Raw genomic sequence first — 9,686 nt, forward strand, 5'->3', positions numbered from 1 at the left:
GGGATAGTGGGGGCCCAAGGGCTGAGAAGGGTTCTGTTGGCTGTTTATTTTCTTGAGTAAGTTCCTTAGCTATACTCCCTTAATTAAATTCCTTGCTATTTGATTTCTTATGGTTCTTGCAAAGTCAAAAGAGAGCAGGTATGGAAATATAGGCTGAATTCTATTTGTAAAATTAGGATGACCTAAAAACATACCATTAAGCCCAGCTGAGCTAATAGTCATTAGGTGTGAGAGAAGACACTGGTTTTCTATGCATCAGAGTCTCTAAAGGAATTAAATTATTTCTTAAATGAAATCAGTGTATTTTTGGTCACCACTGGAGCAAGGATATGCACCCTTTGGGACTGACAGGCAGGCGTGGGTGGGAAGGCAGGGGAGGGAAGTATGGGTTGTAGAAATGGATGAGATCAGGGGAGGTCAGGTGGCACAGGGAGTAAGAGCTCGGGCCCTGGCGTCCGGAGACCTGGCATTGGTTCAGGCCTTAGATACTTAGCCCCCACATAAAAAATAACTGAGCAAGTTACTTAACGCCAATTGCTTTAAAAAAAGAAAAAAAAAAGAAATGGATGAAATCTAGGTAAACTCAAAAACTGTCTCTGAAATATTTTGCATGATTTCATATGTATAATGAGTGTTATATTTCATGCCTTCTCAATGTGGTGGTGAAGGGATGGAGGAAGGGAGAGAATGCAAAACTGAACATTTTTTAATAATCTTTTTAACTGTTAAGGACAACTTGACCAAAGCTTGTGGGACAGGGCAGGCCTTTGGATCACACATTGGGAGAAAACACCTAACACTGACTTAGGGGCAAAAACCACAGAGGTTGTTTAAAGAGCACCTGGAACACAGTGGAGATTCCAGGCAGGACTTTGTTTTTCCTGTGGCTGTCTCCCAGGGCAGCTGGCCTGGCCAACTCTTCCCATGGGATGGTAATTCTTCCTCACTAGAGGTCTTTGACTAGAAACTGGAAAAACCATTTGTCAGCTGGATTATATATAGTAGGGATTTCTTTGGGGAAAGAACTGCCTAGTAAGCCAATGAGGTTCTTTCCAATGCTGAAACTCTGTCTTCATTCCTCCCTGGCAAACAGTATCATCAGTTTCTTGGGTGACAGCAGCAAGCCTTTCAATACAGTCTATCAATTGTATTGTAAGAGGGGCTCTCGTGGTAGCCCTGAAATAATTCCATGTCTATTGACCCAGGGCCTTTACTCAGCTATGTACAGATACCCCATGCCTGCTTCCTAACACACTGGGGCTTCAGAGGAGGGAAAAGGAGACAAACAGGAGGAAGGAAAGGAATTAAATATTTATATAGCACCTATCAGTGACAGGCACTGTGCTTAGAACACTTTGTCAATAATAATCTCATTTCATCCTCAAAACAAACCCTCATGGTAGGTGCTGTTATTCTTCCCATTTTATAGTCAAGGAAACTGAAACCAATAGAAGTTAAGTGACCTACCCAGGCTCACACAGTTAGGCTGGATTTGAACTCAGGTTTTCCTGACTCTAGGCTCAGTGCCCTGTGGATTGAACCATATCAGACAGTCCTTAGGGCACATGACCTGGCTGAATGTGACAGGGGCAGTGCTGTGCTTTTGGTGTTGAGTGCCCTGAACACCACCCTAGAAGAGAACCTCACTTCCTTATTGCCCCTCTGTCTTAAAGGCCAAAGAGGTGGCTAGAGATGGAGAAAGCAAGGACAAAGGTGGGGCTACTTGTCTGGTCTGGCCCCTGCTCAGGAAATACAGACTTTTATCTAAGAGGGTAAACACTCAGGTTCCTTCCCCACCTGAACTGAGGCAGCTAGGTCCCTTCCTTGGCTCTGAGGTTAGCACATCTCTGGATTAGAAAGTGTTTCACAATCTTAGCTTTCTTCATACCCTCCCTGGCCTTGCCATACAATAGACTGAAATCCAGTAGAGAGGACCAGAAGATGGGCAAAGACAAGTTGCCCAAGAGAACAGAGAAGAGAGGACATAAAAGGAGCTGTCTGGGGGTCAGTGGGGCAGAGGAAGGAGGATGGAGCCCCTCAGGAAGCTGCTGCTGTTGGCCAGTGTGACTGCTTTCCTTCCTGCACCAGTTTCACCTCAGGCCTCCCTGAGCTTTGAGAAGGCCCTCTCTGCAGGCATTTACTTCTACAATGAGGTACATGGGAGAGAGAGAGAATGCATTCCAGGTATGGCAAGTCCACTCTCCTCCATCTGGTCAGGTGAGTGCTCCCTTTGCCCTGTTTCCCTGGGGTAAAATCCAGATTGACCTCATTCCTCTTCATATTTCCCTTTCCCTTTAAACTCAGTTCTAATGGCCTGGATTGGGAATGGCCAGTCAGCTTTGAAGATCATGAACTAGCATGATTCTAGTTTCCATTTTACTGATGAGGAAAGTGAGACTCAGAGAGATGATTGGATTTGCCTGGGTTCCCACAGATAGTCAGTGATTGGGTACCTGGGGTCTAGGTTAATTTGTGAAACCAACTTGTAAAACCAGTCTGTGCAGTTGTAACTGCACTTTGTATTGTAAAATTGTTATCTGTAAAATTCCTTTCCCAACCTTGGGCTCTGCCCCTTCCCCCTACCCGAACTCAGCCTAGGCAACACCTTGTGACCCCTTTGTTCTTCTAATCTCTTCATTTCTCCTCTGGCCTGGCCCATACCCTCCTTCCTCCTTGCGTCTTGTCTCCTCCGGTCTGGCCCAAATCTTATCTAAACTATCTATGCACTAAAGTCACAAGTTCCTCTAGGTCAGCTCTAACCTTTATCTATACACTGAGGTCCCCTTTAAAAGTAAAAGCATGTACCCCTCTCACTTGCCGGTCCCCTAAAGGACTCTTGCCCGCTTCTCATAGAAGCGTAACAATAAACTTCTACAACTCTCACTCCAATTAAGCCTGAGACCTTGAATTCTTTCCAGATGCTATTGCAGGTTTTCTGGTCTTAGATAAGATCAGAATTCCTGCTGAACCTATTGGGATTCTGTCCCTCATCAGTCAGTGTCTGAGGCCGGAACCCAAGTTTCCTGACTCCTTGTCCTGAGGTCTCTCCACTGTACCATGTTGTCTATGTTGCCTCTTGGAAGTTGGAGTTGAGGAGAGAAGTCATGATAAACATGTTCATTTGGGATTGATACCCACAGAAGTAACCACAGGAGCCTGGTCCTCTATTCACTTTTCTTAACCAACCCCATCCCATCTAGCCTTAACTTGTCTTTTTCAGCCTCCCCAAGAGCAAACTCAGAAGCTTCTTCGTCTTGCCTTGAAGGAAACTGTGTGCCCTGTGACTGAGGAGCTCCCCCTGGATCAGTGTGATTTTAAAACGGATGCGGTGAGCAGGTTGTGGGTCTGGATGGGCCTGAAGACATATTAGAGAAGGGGTGAGCTGGGAGAGTTCTTATTGGAGTCTCTATGTCCTCAGATGCATAGCCTTGCATCAATGCAGGGCTCCTGGACCTAGAATCTCGGTTTACCTTTGAAACCTTTGGAGGTAGGTAGCAGAGCAGTTATAATCCCATTTAACCCATGGAGAAACCAAGGGTCCAAAAGGGCATGGCCTGTTAGCTGTAAAGCCAGCAATAGAATCCTGGATCCCTGGGTCCAAACTCAAGTGCTCTCTCAGGGGAGCTAGGTGATGAAATAGAGAGTGTATACTGGGCCTGAAGTCAGGAAGACCTGACTTCCCATGGGACCCTTATTAACTCTGTGACCTTGGGCAAGTCATTTAACCTCTGTCTGCCAGAGTTTCCTCAATTATCAAATGGAGATAATATCAGCACTTACTTCCCAGGGTTACAATGAGAACTGAATGAAGTACTAATTGTAAAGCATTAACACAATGCCTGGCACATGGTCAACACTTAATAAATGTTTATTTCCTCCCCTCCTCTCTTGCCCTGTAAGAGATACTGTGGCATTAGGAGACAACTGCTCTTTCTGTCTCTCCCAGACCTAAACCCTCTGGGTTCCTGAAAAGATGAGCAAATTGGACTTTTCTCAGTTTTTTCCTCCCTTCATTTCTTCCTTCTTCTTCTGAGTAACAGAGAAAGGAGTTGTGTTTCCACAGAAGTACCATGTACATACACCCAGCCTTGTCGGAAAGTTAACAGAATGTAGTCAGAAATAACTAGTTCCAACCCTAGAACTGTCACCTAGCAGAACCAGGCTTCTAATGGAGTAAAAAGTCTGAAGTTTGTATCCCTGCTTAAGGACCAGCTTAAAATAAGGCCCCACACACCCAAGAGGGTGGAGCAAGCTAATTCCAATACACATACAGTGCATGACAAAGGAGGGGGAACACTTCTGGGGGAGGATGTGGGATAGGAAGTGGTATCCCGACAATTCGGAAGAGGTAAGGAACCTCACAGTCCAGAATGAGAATTAAAAAGCTTTCTGTGGCCAGTGCTTAGTGTTCCTCCTTATGGATCTCTGGGTCTCTTGAAGGAGAGGATAAATAAATATCTTTTTTTCCTGAATTCATTAATGGCCATGTGGAGTTTTTTGTAAGACGATTGTTTCTGATACTCTCTTTCTACCTTCTTTTTTCTTTTCTTTTTTTCTTCTCCTCCTCCTCCTCCTCCTCCTCCTCCTTTTCCTTCCCCTCCTCTTCCTCCTCCTTTTCCTTCCCCTCCTCTTCCTCCTCCTCCTCCTTCTCTCTGTTTCTGTGGCTCTCTCTCAGTCTTTCTGTCTTTCTGTCTCTCAGCTGGTGAAGGACTGTCAAGGCTTGGTATCCAATAAACAGGACGTTGCTGCCATCATCCTCACCTGTGTCCCAGTGGCCCAAAGGTGAGATTTCTCTCATATTTTTTCCTTCAGGATTGATCCTATTAGCTACAGGGGTAGAGAAGGGGGTGGGGATATAGTGGAACTGGTACGGGGAGATTCCATCCTGCCCTCCCTGCCCTGACTCCTATCACCTGATCAGGAGAGGCACCTGAGAGAGACCTGGACACAGCAGAACAACTATGGGGCACACCCAGGCAGCTGTGGGCTATCCAACTCCTGTGGCTCCCAAGGTTTGCACCTCTTTTGAGTAGGCTTACCCTGGAGGAGAGTTTGCATTTTTACTTAAATCAGAAAATGCATTCTCCCACTACATCCCAGCTGTCCCTATGTACTCTGGGTGTCTTAGATCTGAAGGGTGGGGAAAAGACCAGGACTGAGCATGACCTATGCTAGATATTCTTAGGAGTGAGCACAGAATCCAGGCCTGGCCTGCTTTGCAAGGACCAGGATGTTGACAGCAGCTCTCTCTCTCCAGTACTGTTGTCTTAGTTAGAACATCTCCTTTCTTTGCAGCCTGTTCTTCTCAGAATATTTTGCCTAAAGAAGTCATGCAGGCCTCAATGGCTACGAAAGGGCAAGTGAATCTAGCTTCTTGTGATCTGCTGCATCCTGAGTACAGCCAGCATATGCCTTCTCCCTGGCCTTATTTACCTTATTTTCCATCTCCCTATCCCAGAAAAACATAAAATGAGTAATGGGGAGCTGACCATGGGGAAAAACACGTCAGAAGGTGTCTCTCCTTGTTGAAAGGGATGGGGAATGTGTTTCCTGGAGATTTGTGATGACTTGTGATGTCAGTGCCTTAGAGAACCTATGGAGGTGTGTAGATATGCTGTTATTGTTTGTGGACTGCTGAGTCATGTGGTTCAGAGGAGCTTTTATGTACCTCAAGCTGGGAATGTCTTCCAAAGGTCTTAGCCTCTGCTTTTTTTTTTCAGCCTCTCTTTCTTGGTTGAGCTGATATCTCATTCCCAGTGGGAGAGCTCATTCAATCCATGTATTGTCTAGAATATTCTAACCTGTATCACTGCTCTCATTTCTGTTTGCTCTCTGACAAAAGGGTCTAGGTCGGACCAACTTGTGGAGCCAGTCTGTGAAGTTGTGATTTGTCCTTTCCCGCCCTGGAGATCTGCCCCTTCCCCCTATCCCACATTCCACCTAGGCAACACCCTTCGACCCCTTTTGTTCTTATTTAATCTCTTGATTAAGTAATCAAGGCCAGGCCTGGCCCACACCCTCCTTTGTCCTTGCCTTTTATCTCCTTAACGACCTGGCCCAAATCTTATCTAAACTATCTATTCACCTGCTCCTCTTGGTCAGCTCTGACCTTTGTCTACCGTGTTTCCCCGATAATAAGACACTGTCTTATTATTTTTTTGGACAGGAAAACACCAGAGGGCTTATTTTCAGGGGAAGGCTTATTTTAATGAACATTGACAGCAATTTTAATAAACAGGTAAATGTGAACAAAAAAATGTACCTTTATTCAATAAGCAAATCACTGGGGAAGAACAGGATGACACGCTCACTGCTACAGCTCTGATTGGATGCAGCTCAGAGCTCGGCGTGCGTTTCAGGGGAGGGACTGTGCATACAGAGGGTACCGTAATGTAGCGTGTAGCGCAGGGGATCACCTTCACTACAGTAGCAATCTCAATAGGGCTTATTTTCGGGGGAGGGCTTATTTTAGAGGAATCTTACACAGTAAGGGGAGGGCTTATTTTTGGGATAGGTCTTATTATCGGGGAAACACAGTATGCATTGAGGCCCCTCCCTTCAGGCCAGCCCTGAGAATGGCAGCCCTACCCTTTAAAGGTAAAAGCATGTACCCCTCTCACTTGCAGGTCCCCTAAAGGACTCTTGCCAGCTTCTCATGGAAACATAACAATAAACTTCTACAACTCTCACTCCAATTAAGCCTGAGACCTTGAATTCTTTCCAGATGATATTGCAGGTTTTCTGGTCTTGGATAAGATCAGAATATCTGCTGAACCTTTTGGGATCCCCTCCCCCATCAATATGATTTAAAAAGCCCTGGGTCCAGCTGGGTTGGGAGGTGACCTCAGCCTCAGTCACAGGAAGTTTCACCTTCAGGATAGTGAGGAGAGTCAAGTGTCTGATCTGGATCCTCTACTGACAAGAAATGACAGACCCAGGTGTGCTATAGAGAATCGGCCCTGGGTGAGAAGGAACCAACCACATCTGCCTGGTGAGTACAGAGGCAGTGGGGCAGAATGCTGCTGGCTGTGGGCACTTTCAGGAGGCTGGAGGTCTTAGTTTCAGTTGCAGGCAGAGAGGAGAACTTTAGGAGGTTCTGAGGTCATACCCCAGGACTGGAGGTATTACAAAAAAAAAATAATAATAAGCTGCTATAATTTTTTTTAAATGAGCAGGCCAAGAAGACTCCAAACAGAGAAAGTTACTATGGGAATAGAGAAGACCAGGGTTCATCTTAAGAGGAGGATACTGAAGCAAAGAAGGGTCTCCTACCTCAAAGAATAACTGCTGAGCACAACTCCACCTTCCATTCCCCTAATTGATTTGTAAGCAGGCATTTCAGCACAAACTCCACCCTTCCCTCTCCTAATTGATCAGTGGGTGGGGATTTCAGCCTAGGGTAAAATCCTTGCTCCATTCTTCTCAGTCCCGGGGCCCCCCTCACCCCCTACTGGATGTTCCCCATCTCCACCCATTCTGGGTTCCCTGTACCTCAGTCAGGAAAAACTTGTTGGGGCGGGAAAATTCAAATATACACTGACCAATCACTGATTGTAGTTTCAGCTTACGTAACCTGACTATTGTAATCTCTTTAAAAACCGGCATATTGTTCATGCCAATTTACTGTCTGATTTGGGTATGTGACCCCGGCAGTCCCTCTGTAATAAAATCCACTTCCAATTTTAATCTCGGGGATCTTCTGTCTCGATCCTTTATGCCCTACAATAACATCAAATGGTCACCTGCCCAACAAGAATTCAGAGAAGAACTTTAAAAGGACTTTAAAAATCAAATGAGAGAGATTGAGGAAAAAAATTTTAAATAAGAACAATCCAAAAAACCCAAAAATATTATGAAAAGAAATTGAACCAATTAGAAAAGGAGATCCAGAGTCTTAAGGAAGAAAACAACTGCTTGAAAATTAGATTTGGGCAAGGGAAAGCCAGAGAAGTCACAAGAGTTCAAGAAAAAAATAAAATAAAATATAATGATTGAACAAATAGGGGCAGCTAGGTGGTGCAGTGAGTAGAGCACTGGCCCTGGATTCAGGAGGACGTGAGTTCAAATTCAACCTCAGACACTTGACACACTAGCTATGTAAACTTGGGCTAGTCACTTAACCCCAATTGCCTTGCCTTCCCCCCTCAAAAAAACAAAAGCAAAAAAAGATTGAACAAATAGAAGAGTATATGAAATATTTCACAAATAAAACAACTGACTTGGAGAACAGATCAAGAAGAGAAAATATTAAAATGATCAGACTACCTGAAAGTGATAAAAAAAAAAACTTGATACATTGATTTGAGCAAAAAAAAAAGGAAATTGTCCTGAAGCATTAGAACAAGCGGGAAAGTAGAAATAAAAAAAATCCACCAATCACCTCCTGAAAGAGATCATACAAGGAAAACCTACAGGAATGTTATAGCCAAATTCTGAAACCCCCAGCTCAAGGATAAAATATTATAAGCATCAAGAAAATATGGTGGAGCCACAATTAGAATCACACAAGACCTGGTAGTGGCTACACTAAAAGACCAAAGGTCTTGGAACACCATATGTCAAAGAGCAAAAGAACTAAGGTTGGGGTCAACAATATCATACCCAGCAAAGTTAAGCATAATCCTGAATGGAAAAAATGGATACTTAATGAATTGTCAGACTTTCAGGGTTTAAAAAAAAAAAGACAACCTGAACATTATAGAAGATGTGACATATAAGAGTCAAGAGAAATATGAGGGACATATCAAAGACTAATTACAAGGGACTCCATAAGGACAGACTGCTTACCTTTTATCTGAGGAAATGTAAAATGTATGTCTATGAGTGTTTTAGCAATTGTCTAGTTTGTAAGAAAGATTGGGGCAGATATGAGTATGATATGATTGTATGCAGTAAAACCATTTTAGAGTGGGTAAAAAGAGTAATTATCTTATACAAATGAGATGCCAGAGGGAGAAATGACACAGGAATTAGGTGGGGGAAGAGGGCTGGTAGTTCTAGAAACCTACTTTCATTGGGAATGGGTTTAAGAGGGAACAAGACAACATATCTAGAAAAGTATAAAAGTCTAAATTCAGAAAGAAATAAATGACTAAGGGGATAGGGAGGAGGGGAGGAGGATAAGGAAGGGATTTTTCGAGGGGAGGGTGAGAGAATAAGATAAAGGGTGTTATAGAAAGGTTTAGATTAATGGAAATAAGGGAGGGATTCTTGGAAGGGAGCTTGGTTAAGTAATAGGAGGGCAAGGTAGAAGTAAAGTGGAGGAGTCATGAGGGATAGGAAATAAGAGATACACACAAACATAAAATAAAGAGAAAGAGTAGAATTTGTTAGGGAAAAAAGATCAGGGGTGGTAATCATGACTTTGGACAAAGTTAAGGCTAAAATAGATCTAATCAAAAGAGCAAAATAGGGAAACTACACTATGTGACAGCCATATTCATCAGTGTTGTTTTAGGCTATTTAAAATAAACAGTGTAAATCTGGAATATTATTATGATGTAGAAAATGATGAGTTGGTGGACTTGGAAAAATGTGGAAAGACTTGGACTTCTGAAGGAAGAGGTTATCCACCCTCAGAGAAACAGAGGACAAGTAAGTATAGTATGGCCTTATATAGATGCGTATGAATGTATATTTCTATACATAAGTATGATTATAGATATCTAAGTATATGAATGAGTATG

At 43.6% G+C, this 9,686-nt stretch overlaps 1 pseudogene; it reads left to right on the top strand.

The window, feature by feature from the left end:
- The first annotated feature begins 1,758 nt into the window (after positions 1–1,758).
- Positions 1,759–7,686, top strand: LOC138167173 (cathelicidin-related antimicrobial peptide Bf-CRAMP-like; annotated as a pseudogene).
- The last annotated feature ends 2,000 nt before the right edge of the window (positions 7,687–9,686 follow it).

Source organism: Petaurus breviceps, unplaced genomic scaffold (assembly GCF_028583685.1).
Source record: "Petaurus breviceps papuanus isolate PSGF00001 unplaced genomic scaffold, PetGlider_PUasm1.0 227, whole genome shotgun sequence".
In the NCBI taxonomy this organism is placed as follows: domain Eukaryota; kingdom Metazoa; phylum Chordata; class Mammalia; order Diprotodontia; family Petauridae; genus Petaurus; species Petaurus breviceps.